The sequence below is a fragment of the Thermobia domestica genome, chromosome 18, assembly GCF_964235325.1.
Source record: "Thermobia domestica chromosome 18, izTheDome1.hap1.1, whole genome shotgun sequence".
NCBI classification, from domain to species: domain Eukaryota; kingdom Metazoa; phylum Arthropoda; class Insecta; order Zygentoma; family Lepismatidae; genus Thermobia; species Thermobia domestica.
Window position 1 is genome coordinate 162755408 of NC_137471.1, and position 6000 is coordinate 162761407.

Below are 6000 nucleotides of genomic sequence, written 5' to 3' on the forward strand. Positions count from 1 at the left end.
TTGGCCAGGTGCCAATTGCGACCTAAAAGTAATTACTACTTTTGTATTCATAAAATACAACGTTTACTATAAGACTACTATGAAGTACAACTATAAATATAATTGTTAGTACGATGTTCTAGAGCAAAAATAATATTCGTAACTAGAACTTTTTAAATTTGACTTTATGTTTAACTAGAATGTGTAGAAATATAATAAAATCTTATAGTTCACTGATATTTAGAAAAGACAGCCGACTTGTAGGCCTATCCTACATGTAATTATACTTGTTTGAATTTGAAACAATATTTACAAGATATTGCACATCAGTAGAATCTTCATCAGTCAATTCATACGAACAACTTGTGTCGTCTGGATGGAAACAATTCAGACAAAGAAACCCGTCGCCATCACTTGGATCCGGAATGTGAATTGTGTGAGCTTTTGGAATGCATGTTACGCGGTACAAATTTCGACACTGATCACACTTAATCACTTCTTTATCGTGTACACTACGTTTGCATGTAAAGCAATTTTCTTCAACTTTACTCTTGCCACTACTTTGAAACAAACCTTTCTTAACCTTTTTTGTGGTATTTCATCAGTTTTACTTTCTTTTCTTCGTTGCGTTTTCTTTTCTTCTCATCATTATCTTCTTGTTTCTTCTTTTTAGACAACCGCTTATTTTCAAGTATTTCCTGATATTGTTTTGATGTTATAGCGTAAGGAAACCGTTCAGTGTTTCTTTTGCCTTTTCTTTTGGGAGTTTCTGGCCATAGAAGGAAACTACCTAAACCAGAAGTTGATGTAGGCCTATTAACAGAACCCGATGGAGCAGGAGACTGCCTTGGTTCACCACTTATTGTTATCATAATATCTCCATCCAAGTCGTGTGGACTATTACGATTGCAAGTTTCATCCCGCCTAGGGCTTGTTTCATTCGAATCACTTTGTGCTTCTTTCGGTACACATGTGGAAGGATGATGTGCTTCCATGTTTTTATCTGTTTTGTTGAAATAAAGCCACAAACGAAACAAGGCAAACAAGTCAGATCCATAATCACCTTGGTAACCATCTTTGTCCATTCTTTCAAATTCACTTATTCTGTCTTCTCCAACGATATCTGAGAACGATGAATAAGATAACGTGGGCTTATCTTCATCTTTCCAGCTTTGTGGTTGCGGAAGCATTTTTTCAGTCGATTTACCAAGAAATTTGGAGTAGTCTATAGCGTCTGGATCGAAGGGGTAAAGGCCATACGCTCTAAAGCCATTCTTTAAGTTCTCTGGTTTTAGCAAAGAATCCATTACATCTTGTAAGACAGATGCAAATGACACTTTGGTGAGTACTTCATGGGGATGATTAGTTTTCCACTTCCGTACTGACTTACGCCACGCTACCTTGATGGGTGGAAACACTCCTACATCAGCTGGCTGTAAATTCTGGTGGCGTTCGGATACAGTGCTATGACCTCTATATGTAGTTGGTTGCATAATACGCTCTGTTGATAAGTTAGGTGAGCCTTGTGCCCATCCAGGAAAAGAATTACTGGAAATGTTACTTTTTGCAGGACGAGAAATGGATGCAGAACATTGTCTACATATTCATAGAACACTTGTGTTGTCATGCACCCGTTGTCACTTCGTGCTACACCCCAAGTAGATGGAACTGATGTAGCAATCTTGTCAGGAATTCTTTTGTAAGGATAAACGACTGGAGGAGGATAGGAAGATCCATCAGCAGCAAACGTGTGAAGAACAGTGATTTGTTCTTTTGGCGAGCCTTGTTCTACATTGTATACATATTTAGCAACTTTTTCTCAACAAGGACTTTACCTGCTTTTGGACATATTTGGAAACCTGTTTCATCGCCATTTAAAACTCTTGAGGGATCTTTCAGGACATCTTCTAAATTTTTCTCATGGATATATTCGGAAATGTCTTTGAACCATTTTCTTATATTCTCTTCACTTACACATGCACTTACTAGAGTGACTCAATCGCTCGTTCGTTCTGTTATTTCTGTGGCGAATATGTGTAATGCTTGTGGTGAATATGATGGTCGTTTTGGCATTGTGTAATCTGCAAAATAAAATAAAACTATCAGTTAGTTGGCTTAAATGCAATATGTTATTCAAAAAAGGGACGGCGATAGTTATTAGCCATGCAGAAGATAGTTATTAGCCACCCCGGCTATTAATTGTAACCGAACATCGTAGGAACGTAAAATTTTTACAGATGAAAATTTTAAATATAACGACTATTTTTCGATAGAAAAAGCAAGTTAGAATTCAATACATAGAAAACGTAGTTATTGACCAGGGTGGCTAATTACTGTCAAAGAAGAAAATTTAATGGTCGAATAATTAGCCACCCCATTGTTGACGTTTTGGCAATCGAAATTTCAGCTATTTTTAAATAATTTTGTCACGTTATACGTTTATAATCTCAAAAATGCCAAACTAATACATTATTAGGCTCAATGCATAAGCTAGGATCTTAACAAACTAGAAAGATTTCCTTAAGAAATCTATAAGAATTACCTGTCGAAAACAAGATGTCTACATGCAATCCGCCATATATCCTCACGCGACCAATTCAGCTCACCAACACAAACCCAACACACAAGTAAAGGATTGCTCTTTCCTTTGCTATAATGGTGATGCAGAAAAAAACAGCTGTGCTTAATACAGAATTTAGTTCGTGAAATGGGCAATAGCTGTCACCCGGCCAATAACTGTATGGTTTACCCTAACAATATGAACGCAATTCTATATTCAAACTACACACGTATTACTATCGATAAAAGGAAATAACAAAACAGAGATGAGACAAGATTCATAAGTTGATTTAGGGAGAAACTGAAACACACACACTGAAAAATTGAAACCAATGGATGTCTATTACACTGAGGTTCAGAAATGATGCAGACAGAGAGAGAGAGAGAGAGAGAGAGAGAGAGAGAGAAGGCGAGAGAAGAATCAAAAGAAACGGGCAAACAGATAAAAATGTGGAATTTTAGACTTAGTTAGAAAAGAACCTAACATTATAAAGTTCCGTTACCAGAAATCCAACAGTAATATAGAAATAACGTTTGTTTTTGTATATTTTTTCAGGACTGTTCGAATATATAAAGGATGCTTTAGAGACTCATTATGTTCCTTTCATAAAGGATAGCATACTCAATTTCCAGTAGAACTGTAGATCTCACAGACACATCTAAGGTAATGTCAAAAGTTTAACGCAGATGCTTTGTTTCTGCGTGATTCGGTAGTGTTCCTTGGACGTACTGATGCAAACTATATCCTAATAAACCCAGTAGGTAGGTCATAACTTCCATTCAAGATAACTAATGCAAAATGAAGAAAAAAGAAGAAAAGAAGAAAGATAAAATTGTATGAATTCATTTTATTGGTAAATTTTTATCAGTATATCTTATATTAAAAGTCCAAACCGTATCATATTAAAAAGTTTCAAATGTTCAAATGGAAAATGGGATGTACGTTATAGATGCAGAAGACTTTGCATGTTTCTAATTTCAACATGAATAAATCACATTGAATTATAAGATGCAAGCAAATTTATGTCGAACTAGTATAAATAAAATTTTTGTTTTCAAATGACCAAAGAAATGGCCATTTTCTAGTCTTTTCCGAAGATTTACGTGTTTCGAATATCAAGCATCACTTTCATTTCTTGCGGGTATAACGTAATTTGTACAGAGAGAATGAACACGCTAGAGCTCAAACGGATCATAGTGTCAGTCGGATGATGTTTAGCTTATGGACCACAACTGGGTCTAGGATTCAAACCCGTAGTGACCCGGTAATTCAACAGAGACTGGCTAACCCAGATGATAAAAATATATTTTGCTTATTCCCTTGCGTTTAAACAGTATTTCTTTCAAAGGTGACCAGGACTGGAGATGTTATCCCCAGAGCACAAAAAGCTTGACGCTGAAGTTACCAGTTAATTACATTTTCCACACCAAGTGTATCGGCCACTTTCTCCTTGTTAACTTTGAACATGCACACGCACATGAAGTGCGTGTGTACGTGAGAGAGGAGTAGAAGTGAAAGAAAAATCACGTTTCTTTGTTTTAAAATTTTTCGAAGTTTCCCGCCTGATGTCAACGAAATTTTGTGTAGTTAGTTGTTTCGAATTTTGTAGTCAACGTAATTTTGCCTGTTTTATCTTCTCTTCTAGTTTAATGTATTCCTGGACGAACCATGGTCTGCTCCTACATATTTCCCCGTGTACCATTTTTTCTTTTGAAAGGGAATACTTCGTAAGCAAAGAAAACAATTCAATTACTGGAATATTTTTCTCCCCAATCTTACGGTTACATCTGTTAACTAAAGAGAATATAACGCGTCATATTTCTGTAACGATTTCTGTGATACTATTTAGATAATCATCATTTTCCTCAAATAAGAGTATTGTTACGTCATACATAATTGATATTCTTTCTTCATAGTTTTCGAGAAGTCATTATTTATATTATTAATTATTATAAAACAATTTTAACGTGGATGCTTAATTAGAAACATATCAATTATAAGTATTCATGTATTCAGAGTTAAGAATGTGTTCACGGCAGTGATTTGTAATACTGATAAGTACTACTACCACTTCATCTTCATTGCCTGACGCCGTGTGGACTTTGTGGTGGAAAACACCGCACTCCTGTTTTTTCTCGGGGTTCTCCCGTTTCCTCCCACTTTCTTCATTCCACCAGTTCATTCATTTCTCATCATCACCGTCTTCTTTAGCCTAACTGACATAAGCGTGGGCCGTAAAACTAAAGATTTCATTTCATTTTCATCTACATCGCCTAATATATTATATACTCTTCATCAGGTTCACTTCAGAAATCAGATTCATCTACCGTAATATGAGTTTCATCTCCCTTTCCTAGAGTAAGCCTCAAATCTGCTCACCTCCAATATTAAGACAGGCGTATTTAGGATTTTTTTCGAGGGTCTATGCCCAACACAGGGAAGGATATTGCCTACCTGAGTTTGAGAATCCTATATAATATGATACAAAAATTTTGGAGTGAATCTAACCCGTTATTCTATTCATACAAGAAAAAGGAAGCACCCTCTTGGCCTACCTAATTTCCCGAGCTAATTACTCCCTCGTTTTGATTTTCTTTAATTCAAACATTTTCTTCTTTTAGAAATAACCAAACGATATAATTTTTTCTTTGTTATAATAGCTAAAGTCCCGTCATGTTGATATCCGGGCAAGTTGGTGTGGAATACCAGTTTCACTTATCAACTCCTCTTAGTTTTGGTGTTACCGATGGGCTGACTTGAATCACAACTGACAACGGCCGATAAAAAATCATAGGCGAAACGAAAGAAAATAACATCAGGAAAAAGGTACAGAAAAGTAGAAAGAAAAATGAAAGAGCAAAATGACTCAGTTCTTAAATGGAATGAAATTTGACAAATACAGTATTATTTTTGAACAAAGAGCATAAGAAAATGGAAAATCAATGACATTCCTAGAAATGGTAAAAAAAAGATTATTGTTGCACGAGAAATGCGAAAAACTAACAAATTTATTTCAGGGGATCTTGAGTCCCATAGCCCCCTAAGTACGCCTCTGAAGATAATTCTACTCCCTAGATCCTCTACATCATTGTTTTTCAACTTCCTAAATATTTTAAACATCGGTTATATATATATATATATATATATATATATATATATATATATATATATATATATATATATATTATTGGAACGTTCTTTCCCATCCCCCCAATTCTGAAGACAGATTTGCGCCGGTGTGTGAGGGCCAGGTCGACGTCTTTGTAGCCACACCACAATTATTTTTCTTTATTTTTGAAACGGTTAAAGAACAAACTTTGATACTCTAGACCAAATTAGAACAAATGATTAAGTCTTTATATTTATCTATGTATCTATGTATCTACCTATCTATCTATGTGGGTGGGCAGAGCGCCCTCTTTTTATCGTCACCACAATAATTTTTCTTATTTTTTTTCTGA